Genomic DNA, 14,595 nt, shown 5'->3' with positions numbered 1-14,595 from the left:
GTCCATCATTCCGTGATATTCTTTTTAACTAAACATAAAAGGTACAGTCTATGGCAATGTAATGGAACACTGTCACATCAATGCCATCTTTATACCTTTATAAGTGTCCAGTGTATATTAAATGAACCTTTGCCCCCATATTATACAGTGGCTCTTCCATGGTCATATAAGTTTTTAGAAAAACTGGATTTTCCAACCTATCCTCTTGTTATTGAGAATTTGTTTCAGAAAGTTGTTTACTGTGTTGAGTCTTGTTTAAAGACAACAGGGTTTTCATAATTTCTCATAGTTAGAGTCACTCTTCATCTTTGGCCAAAAGGCAAATCAATTTTTTTTTCTAGTTCCCAGCTTAGTTGATTTATTGTGTGATCTTATATCCAGTTCTCAAATTGAACTTGAAGAGACTTGATGGTTAAATCTGTTTTTGTCCTCCATCACACTCATACACCTACTTGGAACACAATAACTCCAAGACTTGGGAGCATGTRCATAAAACCCTACAGAGAGAGCTGCAGAGATCAGCAGGATCAGCCATACACTTGGGCCAGCAAGGGGTAGAAGTGGAATGAAATCTTTTGTCTCTTTATCCACCAGATCCTAACAGCTTAGCCTTATGATAGCTGTTTTAACCACTGTTAATGAAAACCAGTTTTTTTGTAAGTATAAGAAAAAGGAAGGAAAATGAAAGTCCACACATGTTWTGTGAATTCAAGAGTATGTTTTTTCCTTAGGCTTTACTACTGTAGCTGTTTTTTGCATTGGAATGCTTATCCATGCTGATTTGTGGCCGTGCAGTTTGGGCATCACAGCTTTTCTAATCTGACTGCAAAGATGCTGATGAGACACATGTTTCTGATTACAAACAGTATTTATCTTGTCTTTGAAAGACTAGATAATAAAACTATCATATTCTTTCTTGTCCATAAAACAAAGGCATGATTTATTACAWTATCTATTTCCTGTTACTATCAGTTTTTGTCAGTATAAACAAAATAAAAATTAAATGTAATTATTATCTGCAAGACACTTAGAGATTGTCAAAATGTTTGCTCTTCCGAGGAGCATTTCCAGCCTCTATTCCTAGATCATAACCTAAGTGTTGAGCAACTTACAATTGCTGTTATGAAAAAAAAAWGCCCATACATTAATGTGACAATTCCAATATATTGCAAACAAGCCTAATTTTTAGCATGGATCGGTGACAAAAAAAAATCAGATTAGGAGTAGTTGAAGCCTTGGTTTTGAGTTCAAACTTTTATCCCCCCTTGAGAGAGGGAGAGGTTATTACTCAGAAGCAGAGCTTGTAACAACACCAAGTTTTGTATGTCACAGGCTTTTAGTTAATATGAAGTCATGAGGAAAAAATGTGTATTCAGTTTTCCTGGCTTTCCCCAAAGCACTCCACAGAGCAGCAGGTGCTGTGTGCAACATGCACAAAATCAGTCATATGGCAGAGCCCAGGCAGCASATTGCAGACTCGAGGAATACACTGATCAGGACCCTTTGCTCTCCGCTTGTCAGCCAATCTAGAAGGGCATGAAGAACTCTAGCACTGATTTTTCAAACTTAATCTTTTCCAAAGCCAGACCAACAGCACACCATCTCTGTGATTGTGACTTTCCTGATATCCTGGGTGCTAGGAGCAGGTCTGTGGTATCCCTTGCTGGTCTGTGTTGTCTCAGCTGTGCTGGTTCCCAGCTCCCTGTACCTGTGCTGGGACTGAACTTTCAAGCACTATTTATCCCCTAAAGGGCATGTTCACTCTGGCACACATTGAAAGGCACCCTACCCTGAATACCTGTTTTGCAATCTATTCACTAAWGGGCCTTTTTCTGATTATGGTTTATGGAGGGCTTGCAGACTATGAACAGCTCTTTCAAGAAGGCAGATAGATAGACATTTATTTATCATGATTCTACCGACTCTGATGTGGTCACTAACAGCAATGTAAATCAAATTATTCTTCCACAAAATTTTTGCTTTTCTTTCCAGGAATCTGAGGAAATTAAAGTCCAGAGTATTTAAAATCTGAGTTGTTAATGTATTTCTTTAACCAGAAAAAAGTAATTCAGAAACATGCTGGACTTCACATGAAAAGCACAAAGGTGCTTTTGCTCACAAAAAACCTATGTTCAAAATACATGGCTTCAGCAGCAAAAAAAAAGTTAAAAAAAAATTCAAGCTGAAGTTATCTTTAAATTGGGTCWTTCAAGTAATCAAATTTGCAGCACAGCCATGCAACCAGCACAGCCATGCATTGCTTGGACCAGCTGGAAGGGTGTGATATGAAAATTGGAAAAAAAAAAAACTTCTTGAGGTGGGAAGGCCTTAAATTGATTCAGCCTCTAAAGCCAGTATGAAACAATAAACAGAGATTATGAAGTGGATTTATATTTACCCAAAATGAACAAGGGAGACAGGCGAGTTCCAGCTAGACAAGCAAGAGCTCCAATGGTCTCTTAGAAGAAAGTGCCCAGTTCTGAAATCATAAAGCTGTTTCACCTCAGGCTTTTGGAAATTACTCTTGGTAAGATTTGTCCATACTGGTTTGTTTCATTGTAGGATTGTCCTGAAATTCCTGTTTAGTGCAACTTCCACGAAAAAAGAGAGGATTGTTGCCTTAAGATCATTGCTTAAATGAAGAAATATTCAGAGAGAAGACAATAGTAGTTAATATTATAATAGTAAAAATATTTGCTTTGCAAAGGCAGTGGCATTATACAAATTGTGTTTGTACTTCAGACACTCAGCAGAGTACATCAGGCTTCAACATCACCAGTAGAGCTGTGAACCTACAGAAATCACTTGGAATCTTTCAGTTTGCAATAATTTCCTTGTAGAATAACACAAATGAAATGGTAGTGGGAAAACTGTAACAGAATATGAAAACAGTTGAGGAAATAGGAATCTGTGTTACCTAAACATGAAAAATAACATTGAAAACTAATGTTTTTTGTCTTGATAGAGAACAAGGATAATTGTTTCCATGGGGGCTCTGCGTACCACAAGTGCTTTTGTTTTTGTTTTTTATTTATTTTTTTTTTTTTTATAATAGATGAACATATTGAAGAGCCTCTCTTTACCTGCAAATGTAACTTGTAATTTCTCCTGTGGGCACATGTAGTGTGTTCCATGGACACCTGAGCAAATCAAGACAGTAGGGCAGAAACCACAGAGCACCACACTATGCATCCCAGARCAGCATCAGCTTGTCCCAAAATAGTAGCATCTTATGATTGAAAGGTTTTCCTGAATGAATAAATGATTACTCTGGTTATTTTAGAAACAGGATCTTGTGTAAATCTTATTTGAAAGCTGCCATGATTTGTGGATTGCTTTCCTTGTAACACACTACCACTCTATGATATAAATATGTGCATGAACAGTAAGAATAAAGGGAATCCAGTAAAGTAACAAGACSTGAGAATTGAAATAAAATTTTGGCATCCCAAACAAACAATATAATTTTCACCTTATTTCAAACATTTCTTAAAATGTTACTGTATTGCTTTAAAATTGCTTCATTTTCCTTCACAGCACKCATCTTTTCCACATTAGAACTTTTATTCTTTGCTTTTGTAATACCTGTGAAAAATTTGCCAGAGAATAGACTGAGATAAACATGAGCAAAAAGAAAAATGTGACTTAAGCTTTTTCACTTTTCTAAGAGCTAAAACTTGCATTCAGGTGAATAATTGCAAAATTATTCTTTTCCAGMTTTAATAGTACAGGGAATAGAAAGAAAAATCTCTGGAGATCTGACAAGGGAGATATGAGAGAAATTTAAATGTAAAAATAAATGAAACAGATCATTTTATAGTGTTAATGATGTGTAGCTATGAAATCCTTGGTTGAATCACCAGAACTACAACACATTTTTCCTGSTTATCCCCTGGTGCAATATTTAAAAATATTTTACGGGTATAAATGTGAGTCAGTAGTTTCTGTGAAGTCTTGAGTACTGTTATAAAAACAGCTGAGTGTTCTTTCTTGGCACCCAAGAAGGAGTTTCAAGATTGATTTTTTTTTTTTTAAATAAGAAAAAAATGTTCAKGAAAACAGGCAAACAAATGTCATGCAACTCATTTCACCCTGACAGGCAGAGCTTGTTGAGTTCACAATTTTGCACAGTCCTGTTTGAGGTCTGKGTGTGGAAGGTTCTGGGTCCTCTGTTCTGTTCAATACCTGACARAGTCTRWAGGCTCAYTCACATCAGTAGGAAGRTGTTCWATGGTTTAAGTGAGTTTTGGGATGTATTCCATATTTCTGATCTTCTTTATGTAGAAGAAAACTGGCTCTTCATTCCAGCCAGACATAACAGAAGGGTGAATGAATATGTGGTAATGATGTGAACTATTTTTTTTTTTTTTATAATATGGACTGGGATAAAAAAACATATTAACTATTTAAAATGTGTGCAGTTATCAAGGTCAAGTCGTAGACAGTCTTTAGGCTGAAAATAAGCAAATTTATGAAGTCACATATCTCAGAAGTTGCTGTTATTTGCATCACTGTATGTCTTTGGTCAAAGGCCTTTGTGAACAGTCTGTCCCACTTCTGATACACTTTGTCAGCACGGAATGTTTACTGGGCAAGTGAAAAAAGGAAATATTTGCTGCTGGTGGTAGTGGAGAAGTAAAGCTGTTCAAAGATATCTGTGCCAAGATAGTGAACAGCCTGTTCACTGTTGCAATCCCACAATCCCTGACTGCACTGTGGGGCAATTCCAGTGCACTCCACACACAAATGCAACCCAGAACATGTGCAAACCAAACCAGCTAGAACTGCATTAGCTGGCATTTTGTACTTTTATGGCAGATTTCTGCTGTCTGTATGAGAACAGATGCTCTCTGGTCCAGYGCACAGCTCCCTGGTTAATCCTTCAAAATGTTTTGAACAAATCTGAACCAGCAGAATGGGTTTATACTGGATCAGTTCTTTGTGGCATATGGCCACAGAGTTTTGGATCTRATAGAAAGAGCTTCAAAACCGAAGTTTGTGTCTTTTTGAATCCTAGCCCAGGTAAACATGGAAATAATTCTTGTTCCATGGTACCAGATACTACTATGCTGAATGGTTTACAAATGGGACATATGTGGTCTCTGTAATATAAACGTAGAATTTTACTTTAATACAGGATCAAATTATTGCACAAGAAAATTAGAATTTTTTTTTTCTTTTTTTCTTCTTTCTTTCTATTCAGGTGACTTGGGAACAGTGCTACCCTCACACTTGTTGGGTCTCACTCTGTGCCATTCATCCATTCAGGCACATTGCAGGTACCTATTCTCTCACAGGAAAATTTCAGAGGGACAAAGCACTTTCTCTCCCTTTTCCTTTCCTCGACCTTAAATACTGGTCCTAGGGAAAGAAGCTATCCAGAAACAGCCAAACCTGAGTCCTTATCCAGTGGGATGCTGCTCATACTGATCTGCTTTCTCCTGAAAGAAGACTGCTCCTTACCTGTAAAAAGCGGTGTTGGGATAGGGGAAAAAATAGAATCCGTGGCACTGCTGTCAAATCTCACTCTTCTGAGTGAACATAACTGACTTAAGTTTTCAGTCTAAATGTGTCCTGAATTAATTACGTATTGTTATGGTCATTCTATACAACTGGGAGCATCAAGAAACATGATTTTTATTTTTTTCTTTTGCCTTCCATAAATTCATTTTACTCAACTATGATGGAGTTTGGGAGTCTTTTAAAGGAGGATATATTGATAAGATAAATCTGTGTGTGAGGCAAATAAGTCAAACCTAGAATGACACTTAATAAAAGAATTGCTTGTTGTTTATATCCTAAGTTAATCATATTTTAGCAGCAACTGAGAGCCTCAGTAGACCGAGATAAGTTAATGAACACCAAGGGRCAAATGAAGATTTTTGTGACACAAAAGTAATGCTAGTTCTTCAGCTAAGAATGTCTGGTTTCTTACCAGCACAAGGAAGCACAGATTTTTCCCTCAAATCTTTTCTTCTTAACCTCCAATTCACTGGAGATAGCAATTCAGTGGGGGACAGATCCAGTTCCACTTTAGTCAGTAGAAAAGACRCTGACTGGGATTTGGATCAAGTCCTTACAACACTGCAGGGTGGGGTTAACAATGCAAAAAGCTAACATTTCCAGATCTATCTAAGACCAGATGTGCAAGGCAGGAAACCATATGATTAGATTCAAACAATAAATAAAAAAGGAGTTGCCCTTGTTTAGAAACAATTTCCACCAGTGGAGATTTTCTAACCATGACAACATACTGCAGGATTCATCATTAAGTCACTGAGTGGCTGAACCTCTATCCAGCAAAGCCTGCTGGRTCTTTGGGGAGTCAGGATTAGAAATGTGAGAGATCACTTCATGTCCAGCTAAAGCCAACAAAGGTTTAATAGTGAACTTTCTTCTGGTTTGCATTTTCAGCATTTTGAGTTACTTATCTTTTTTGAATCTCCTTTGCGGGATCCTTTTAACTGTCRTAGTGTGTTTCCATTTAATAAAAGTAGGCATTGCTTGAAACAAGACATATTCCTTGAAAGATGTTTTGCCTCCCCTTTCTTTCTGTCCTTATTTTTCTCTCTCCTTCCCTCCCTCCCCTTTCTTTTCTCTTCATCCTCTCATCTTCCTTCCTTTGTATTTTCCCTCCCTGTCTTTCAAGTCTTCCATGAAAAAAACACCAAAACATAAACACTAAAAATAAAAATAAAACTAGAAAACCAAAGCGAAGCAAAACAAAAACAACACCTCAAACCTAACCCAAGAGGTTTGCATTTGACAGTCTTACTTATTGCAGCAATAAGCAGATCAGAGTGGTTACTGAAAAAAGCACTCTGTGGATCTCTTCTCTCTTTTACACTTTGTATAATAAGAGTTGCCTGTCTAAAATATTCTATTGCAGCCTTTTTTTTTTTTTTTTGCAAACAATTTTGCAAATTTTTTCCACTGAGACAAGTCTTTAAAGGAACTGGGAGGCAAATCTGAAATTTTCTACCTTCATGGGTGGATGGAAATTGTGACTGCAACTTTTGAGGTCATTTACCACTGCAAAACATTCAATCACATGTGCAGTGGTGAGAAAGAGGGGAGTTATGAGGTTACTCATAACTGGATMAGCCCCCAGAACCTAATAATATATTTGGACAGTGTTTTCAGGATAAASGACCCTGTGCTAACTTGTCTTTGARACTAAAGGTTTTCACAACTGTGAGTAATTGGATCAGCATCTGGAAGCAGCCACCATGCAAAAGGTGCCTGAATAGGAGCTGATGTTAGAGTCTTAGACATATTTTAAACTCTAAATTTACTAGTCACTGCTTTCCCATTTATTATCACTGTATAAGTAAGGATTTATATGTTAGCACAAAGGTGAGAATTATCCTGTTTTACTTTCCATCTTCTCTGTGTCAAGGAGGAAATAACACACACCTGGAATGTGAACCTCTCCTCCTACTGAAAGAACAGTTTGACAGAACAAAACACAACTGTTGTAAATCCCGAGGCAGTTGATGTGAAAGCTTCTCTCTCCCTTGCCGCTCGTATCATGTTTATTACTATAATTAAAAGTTCTCTATACTTTGGCAATAATAACTAAAGAATAAAGCTAGATGCTATTTTTTCCCCTACATAGAAGAACATATCATAGAAACATGACTTTCCCAATCAGTAAATTGACTATTTATTTCATGGTTAAAAATGTAGGTTTAAAAAGAAAGAAAAGTAGAAACTTTCCTAAATAAAGTGTGGAGCTAATATGGCGCAGAAGGCAGAAGATAGGTTTCTAGGCTGTAGTTCAAAACCACTGCAAAATACGTATGCATGGGAGAAATCGATTCTTCAACTTGATAGAGGTCAGCCTGTTCCAGCTGAGGTCACTCTGATTAGTTTGGGCAGCTACCAAGCCAGCTGGTAAACAGATGCTTTCTTATAAGTTGATGGAATAGTTGATAGAATAAATTAGGCCAAATACTTTGATTGTGGTTGATGCAAGAAATCTGATAAATGCAGCCTTGTGTTTTCTTTAATGTTCGGTTTGGCATTTTTAGGCAGCAAAATATAATATCATACTTAAGAGTAAGTATGTTGACAAAATATAAAAGCCATGAACTGAAACTACACAAAAAAAAATTGTCTCAGTTACACCATCCCATCATTGCTACTGTGTACTTTCTGATGGGTGTTTGCAAGCACCCTGTATCAAAAGTATCAAAAGTGCAATTTTTCATTTATTTTATAGTAATTCCCTGAGGCATGAAGCCAGTCCTGGGTATATTCCTTCCTGCCAAGGTGTTATGTGTATCTGACTACAGGGCAGACACACTCTTCCAATTTTTCTGAGGAAATAACACCGCTATAAAAGCTGGTTTTGCTCTTCTGGAAAGATTTCRCTCAGAATCAGTTGCAGCACTCAGTTCTTTTTCATTCCCTTTCCCCTCTCTGTTTAGGAGAGATGGGGGAGGGCTGAGACGCAGTGTGTAGGGTTTTTGTTTTATTTTGTTTTTTCATGGACTTTATTCAGGCTTGGCCTTAATTAGATTGTCTCAGAAAATTTACAGCCCCCTATAGTCGGCAGTGGTTGGCTTTTAAACAAACACAGCCGCAGAGACACTGAGTTGGATTCTTCTGCCACTTCCTACATTCCCTCTCCCACTTTCTCCACTCACCCGATGGCAAACCACTGATTTACACCAGTGCAAATAATCAAATAACATCCCTCTGATACACAATGGTTGCTTTCATTGTTGAACAACACCTTTGTTAATTGTCATTTCTGTAGGTATCTAATCCCAAGGTAACAAAAGCAGGGGGTTTAGTGGCAGGGAGAGACAGGACAGGGACAGAAGAGAGGGGTCTGTRCAAGTGCCAGGGGTCTGCAGAGCAAAACCACCTGTTGGTCAAGGTCTCAGACCTGCCCAAGGCTGTAATGAACAGAAATTCTGCAATTGCTCAGTGTTAAACTCATCAGCAGATGCTGAAGGTGAAGATTAATGCTGGGTTTCTTTCAGTAAAGTCACAACTACAACCATGCTATGAAACAAAAACTGTTGAGCCCATCAGAAAGTTGATGATAAAAGATTTATTTAGTAACTCACAGATGCTGCTAGGACATATAGGCAGCATGCTTCACAGTTTTGTTACAAATTTTGGCCTGTGCATGCTTCATCTACACCAWCAAAAACATCAGCATATAATGAATGCAGATGTATATGACCAGGCTCAGGCAAAAGTTGAATGCTGAAATTAATGTGAAAGCTGCTTCATTTCATCACTAATGGATCTAAAATACAGAATGGAAATTTAACTGCCTGGTCACCATCAGCAGATATTTTTATGCTGGATGTTATTTAAGGAAGTATCAAATTTTGTCACAGAAATGTGAAGTATGTTGTGGAAGTTAATAGTAGACATTGCTTTACAACACTGCTAAACTGGATATGAGGTGGTGAAAAAGCAGCAATTATCTGGTCAATAATTAACTGTAGTAATAAAAGAAACATTTTTCTAAGACTTTACATTAACATGTATAACTATATGAGAATAGAGGTGAAACAATTAGCAGAAATGCTAWAAACTATGAAGAAATTCATTGCAACTGAGAAATGACTGGAGATTGAAAACACTCCCTTACACTTTAGTGAGCAGATGTCCTGCCATTTGGGTTCAGCACTTTTTATACTCTCAAATCAAAATCACATGAGGGCCTTTGGAAAGCTGAGTTTTCAGGCTGTTTCCCCTTGTGATCTGTCAGAAGTTTTCCATTAAGAAGTACCACCCCGGACTGGATTTTGTTAAGATATGATTCTGATCATAGCCCTTTCCTCTCCCTCTAATAAATGACCTTTCATAAGGATTTCTTCACTACTGATAATCTGGTATTTTCTTACTCCATAAATTTTTATCATCAGCAYCATTTTTCTTTTTCTGCCTGTTTCCTCAAAATAGTTGTAACTTCCCTAGAGAATTCACAGCTTTCCAGAACCGGAATGAAATTTTGCTTCAAGGAAACTCTTCTCCCTCCTCCACACTTCAGCAACAAAACTGTGGGTTCTCCCTGAGAGCTGTACTTCCAAATACTTGCTGTCAGCCTCTGGGCATGCCTTCATGTGCTGATCTTTCAAACTGCACAGATCTTTCCCCTGCAGTGCTGCTGGTGATGCTTGGGAGCATGTGGGACACGCTGGCATCACTCCTAAGCTGTGCCCCCCTATTCTGTGCAGCCATCACAGCACAGAGGCAATTCTGATGTTTGGGAGCAGCTCAGGAGCAACATTTATCTTGTAAGGTTATCATCTACTTTCCCAGTCAAAAGGCCATGAATTGGGCAACTCTTGTGATTTGACTCTGCAGCTGGGAGCCATACACACACAGGAGCTGAATATGGAGCCTGACTTTGGCACAGCCTTGGCTGGAGGAAGCTGCACCCCTTTTTTGCCCCCTGACCTCATGTATCTCATCAAGAGACAAGAGGAAAAGGCTTCAAGYTGCTCCAAGGTGATTTAGATTSGATATAAGGAAAAATTTCTTCATTGAAAGGGTGGTCAGGCATTGGAACAGTCTGCTCAGGGAAGTAAGCGGTGGATTCACCCTTCCTGAAGAGTTCAAAAATCTTGCAGATGGGTGCTCAGAGACATGGTCTGGTGATGGATTTGTCAGCTGGGTTAAGGGTGGGGCTTGTTGATCTCAGGTCTTTTCCTTGATGACACTGATTGTATGATACTGTGATTCTATCTATGTGACTGAGAGCTTGTTAGACCAAGAACATTTTTAATACTTGTGTCATGAGTGACAGAAAAGTGATTAACCTTGCCATGAAGGAGTATTGTACCTCCAGGAGGCCTGAGGAAAGGCTGGAACTGTCAGTGTGTGAGAGTGGACTGTGGCCTCACAGACAATCTGAGCTGCAGGGCTGCAAAGGCAGCAGGGACTCTGCACCACWGCCCTGGGAACCTCACCCCTCAGGAAAGGGACAAAAGGCCCCATAACTCAGCCTAAATGACTGGGGGCAGGGAGTGGAATGCACTGGATTTAAGGATTCTAACTGCTTCTTAAATGCTCTTTTTTACTTGATAGTATCTGTATCTCTTTGGATTAGACTCTGTTATGCCTAGGAATGGTTTCAGCATGCATCTTAAACCGTGGGTAAAGTTGTTTTTTTTTCATTCTTTCCACATTGCCAGTCTTTCTCACACAGACCCACCCCAATGGGTGATCACACACTCCTGCACTGTGTAATCACACACTGAAAAGAAGGCAAGAGCAGCAGCTCAGCTTTGTGGCTCACTACATGCGTGGCACCACTGACTCTGAACTACTGTGCCAAAACAAACCCTCGACTCAAACCACAGTTTAGTGCAATGTGTGAGTTTTATCTAAGTGGGGCTGACAGCTGATGTACTGGGATCAGCAGAGTCCAAGTTAAAGTGTTTATATCAAGAAATCAGTAAGCCTCAACCAATTACTTCATGTGAAGCTCAGGATAAGGGATAATCCTAGGACAGCAAAATAACWGAGACTGATGGGATCAAAGCAGCCCTCTAAGCCAGTGGTGCTTAGTTTGCTGCTGGTGGTTCATTTTAGAGTGGTTGGCATTCTGAAATTTTCAGAAATACTTCAGTGTCCTTACCCAGAATGGGAAAAACAACATATCTCTACAGTTGCATTTTGATCTTGTTCTGTTTTACATTATGTTTATTACCAAAAATCCCTCATACTTTATATTATTTTCATATGCTGTTTATGAATGGTTAACAGCTGATTATTATCTGTGATGCAGTGCAAGCAATGTCTTGCAAACTGCCGAGAGCACATCTGTGCAAGGAACAGAGAGTTACAATCCATGGATCTGCTTGGTGTGCTGGCAATTGACTGTGGCATTTGTTAAAGCAGGTATCATTACTACCAGGAAAAAATACAGCCTGGAGGGTGGACAAAGGGAAAAGAAACTCCTGCAGTTTTCAGACCAGTGCAGGCACTTTCCTGCCATCTCTCCTTATTTAGTGCAGCCTGGTCTCACTTCTCCAGTGGGTGTGATGCACTGCCATCAGASATGCCTATCCTGCAGTTTTCTGCCTTTTTTCAGGTGTTTGTTTGGGTAATCTCTGTGCTGCAGAGGACGGAAAGGGAGATGTAAGGCTCAGTGTCTCCAAGTATTACATTCCCATATAATGCCACTGAATCTGAATGTTTCAGATTAAGATAATCGGCTACAAAAGGTTTCCAGAGCCTGATTTTGGGGAGATGGAGGGGGCTTGGCTGCACACGCTGTGTCACTGGAATACAACTGGCTACTCGGTTTCCTTTCGTTTTACAGACCCTGCATCTGAAGGCCAAAAGCTCCTTCATTTATAACTGAGAGTTTAGTAAGAGCTCAGACTRTGGCCTTCCCAGCCTCCACGTTGAGAAGCAAAGCAGAGAAAGTAATTGATTCCTTCCTCAGCCATGGGCCCACTGAGTGTTTGAGGTAAATGAACCTATTCACGGTGGAGCCTGAGTCTATATTTTGAAAGGAGATTTTTTTTTTTTGCTAGAACATATCTAGAAATAGCTTTCTTTATTTAAAGGAAACTAAAATAAGATCCAGGCATCCCACTAAAAAAAGCAAATTAAAGATTTTAGTGGAACTTATGATTTTTGATTCTGGATTAAATCATAGCCTCCAGTGTATGTCAGCCTATGAGAAAAAAAAATTCTGTCATAAAATCTGTTATATATTAGCCTCAATTGCCTGAAAAGTGTTGATAGAAATTGTCTGGATAAAGAAGGTAGTGCATACAGCATTTTGTTTTGTCACTGACCATTTGGAATTTATAGACACTGTACAGCTCTGCAATGAAATGTAAATAGAGCTATAAATATATGCATAATCTTTGCTAAGGCAAATGAGGTCCACTGAATGTCCTGTACTTGTCAAAGCTTCCTAAAAACCTCCTTATCCTCAGGGAAAGATTAACATTGATCATCAATATAACAACTATACATATGTAGCACTTCAACTAGTTACAATATAGTTTTTTAAGTCTATTTTTCATGGAATTTAACATACCGGAAAAAGTACGACCTTACCTTAATTTTTTAAGTTCTCATTATGCATTTGGGTATTTTTTTTTCCTCAGTATATGATGGCTTCCTAATTTTCACCTGTTTGTAAAAAGTAATGAAACACTGAAAGACACAATGCAATCTTCACACTCAGTTGGGTAGAGCCCATAGCTTTGACTCTCAATTTAAGTTTGGCTGCAGGAGCCCATGMAAACCCTGAATGAGTAATGTAGGAACACATTTCAGGACCAGCATTCTTCAYGTAGCTTTGTCCCTCCTTGTTTGCACTGAGGTCTCTAGGTAGGCAGTCCTGGCTGTTTTGGATGGTCAGAGCCACCTACAAAGGTCAAATGATCAAGCTGTGTGGCCTAGAACAACAGTACATCATGTCGAGTATTAAGGATTATTCTGTTAATTTTATTCATGTGTGTGGTCCTGCATATTTCCTGCCTGTTGTTTATATTATACAGATTTTTTTTCTAGTTGCTCAGAATTTGATATAGATATAGTACCTCTTTCCTATTTAACTAATCAAGTCATTCTTTCATCCATAAAGCCTTCACTACTGAAGTTTAGGATCAAACTAGGAAAGGATGAATGGGTGTTTCTAGTGAAGAATCATTTAGTTTGAAATATTTGAGGGGAATGATTTGCGGTAAAAAATTTGTGTATTTATATGAGGACTTGTAGCTGACCTTGATTACCCCAAGGGAAGGTTTTTGTGAAGTTTTATTCAGGAAAGTCCATATGCTTCACTACGAGCAGAAGGAATAAAATGACACATTTCATCTATTTTAGTTAAATAAACATCTTGCATGTCTTTTTATCTAAATTAATCTGTTCSATTTCCCATGCATATAGTTTCCCATGAAAAAAGTGACTCCATAAGCTCTCCATTGAAGCAGTATTGCTAGTGATGGAAAATAAAAGAACAGAGGCCTTCCATCTGCCTACTTGTCTCTCTATCTATGTGAGAACATATTTATGTATTTATCTCTCTATCCTCAAACTTTCAAGCTTTGCTATTCATATGCTTTCAAGCCTTTTGTCACAGTTCCCCATCCAAAAAAGTGGTAGGTTTGGTTTGAATTTCTTTTGTCTTTATTTAACATTTAGTCAGCTTCCACTACCTGGCTTTGGTTTATTCTTCTTGTTTCTGCTTTTTCATCCTCCTGAAAATGTACCCTCGTGTGTTGCTATTCATTTCCAGGTAGAACACCTCTGCCTCTTTTACCTCAGTTTTTGACATTCTTTCATTTTTATAGGCGGTATAAATTTATTTTGTTAAATATAAACATAACATTTAAATATAAATATAACATTTTATAAATATAACATTTATTATGTTAAATAGTAATTATCTTAGAAAACAACTTCACACCATGTCATGCTGTTTTCACATGTTTTCTTCACTTCAGATGCGTCTTGCTCTTAAAGAAAAAGCTTCACTGTCCACACCTCTCAGAAACCTCCAAATCCCTATTAATACATTTATGTTGCATCTCTTCACCACCCTAAACCCTGAGCTGTTAAAAGAGTCTTTCTGAGGCTTTAATTTTCCTTCTAGTC

The sequence above is a fragment of the Malurus melanocephalus genome, unplaced genomic scaffold (genome assembly GCF_030028575.1).
Source record: "Malurus melanocephalus ecotype Western Australia unplaced genomic scaffold, MMel_1.1 scaffold_294, whole genome shotgun sequence".
Taxonomy (NCBI): Eukaryota; Metazoa; Chordata; class Aves; order Passeriformes; family Maluridae; genus Malurus; species Malurus melanocephalus.
This window is presented reverse-complemented; position numbering follows the sequence as displayed.